The following is a 1,836-nucleotide window of genomic DNA, read 5'->3' on the forward strand; positions in this document are numbered from 1 at the left end:
TTCTCAAGTGCACACGGAACATTCTCCAGGATAGATCACATCCTGGGTCACAAATCAAGCCTCGGTGAATTTAAGAAAATTGAAATCATATCAAGCATCTTTTCTGACCACAACACTATGAGATTAGAAATCAATTACAGGGAAAAAATGTAAAAAACACAAAACACATGGAGGCTAAACAAAATGCTACTAAATAACCAAGAGATCACTGAAGAAATCAAAGAGGAAATCAAAAAATACCTAGAGACAAATTACAATGAAAACATGACGATCCAAAACCTATGGGATGCAGCAAAAGCAGTTCTAAGAGGGAAGTTTATATCAATACAATCCTACCTCAAGAAACAAGAAAAATCTCAAATAAACAATCTAACCTTACACCTAAAGGAACTAGAGAAAGAAGAACAGACAAAAGCCAAAGTTAGTAGAAGGAAAGAAATCATAAAGATCAGAGCAGAAATAAATGAAATAGAAACAAAGAGGGCTTCCCTGGTGGTGTGGTGGTTAAGAATCTGCCTGCCAATGCAGGGGACATGGGTTCAAACCCTGGTCCAGGAAGATCCCACATGCCATGGAGCAACTAGGCCTGTGTGCCACAACTACTGAAGCCCGCGCTCTGTAACAAGAAAAGCCACCATGCACCAAAACAAAGAGTAGCTCCCAGTCACTGCAACCAGAGAAAGCCCACATGCAGCAACGAAGATGCAAAGCAGCCAAAAATAAATAAATAAAATAAATAAATTATTTTAAAAAGAAAGAAACAAAGAAAACAATAGCAAAGATAAATAAAACTAAAAGCTGATTCTGTGAGAAGATAAAACTGAAAAACCTTTTGCCAGACTTGTCAAGAAAAAGAGGGAGAGGACTCAAATCAATAAAATTAGAAATGAAAAAGGAGAAGTTACAACGGACACAGCAGAAACACAAAGCATCCTAAGAGACTACTGCAAGCAACTCTATGCCAATAAAATGGACAACCTGGAAGAAATGGACAAATTCTTAGAAAGGTATAACCTTCTAAGACTGAACCAGGGAGAAAAAGAAAATAGGAACAGACCAATCTCAAGTAATGAAATTGAAACTGTGTTTAAAAATCTTCCAACAAACAAAACTCCAGGACCAGATGGCTTCACAGGTCAATTCTATCAAACATTTAGAGAAGAGCTAACAACCATCTTCCTCAAACTCTTCCAAAAAATTGCAGAGGAAGGAACACTCCCAAACTCATTCTATGAGGCCACCATCACCCTGATACCAAAACCAGACAAAGATACTACAAAAAAAGAAAACTACAGACCAATATCACTGATGAATATAGATGCAAAAATCCTCAACAAAATACTAGCAAACAGAATCCAACAACACATTAAAAGGATCATACACCACGATCAAGTGGGATTTATCCCAGGGATGCAAGGATTCTTCAATATATGCAAATCAATCAATGGGATACACCATATTAACAAACTGAAGGAGAAAAACCATATGATCATCTCAATAGATGCAGAAAAAGCTTTCAACAAAATTCAACACCCATTTGTGATAAAAACTCTCCAGAAAGTGGGCATAGAGGGAACCTACCTTTACATAATAAAGGCCTTATACGACAAACCCACAGCAAACGTCATTCTCAATGGTGAAAAACTGAGAGCATTCCCTCTAAGATCAGGAACAAGACAAGGATGTCCACTCTGGCCACTATTATTCAACGTAGTTTTGGAAGTCCTAGCCACGGCAATCAGAGAAGAAAAAGAAATAAAAGAATCCAAATCAGAAAAGAAGAAGTAAAAGTGTCACTGTCTGCAGATGACATGATACTATACATAGAGAATCCTA

This window comes from Eubalaena glacialis, chromosome 1, assembly GCF_028564815.1.
Source record: "Eubalaena glacialis isolate mEubGla1 chromosome 1, mEubGla1.1.hap2.+ XY, whole genome shotgun sequence".
Lineage (NCBI taxonomy): Eukaryota > Metazoa > Chordata > Mammalia > Artiodactyla > Balaenidae > Eubalaena > Eubalaena glacialis.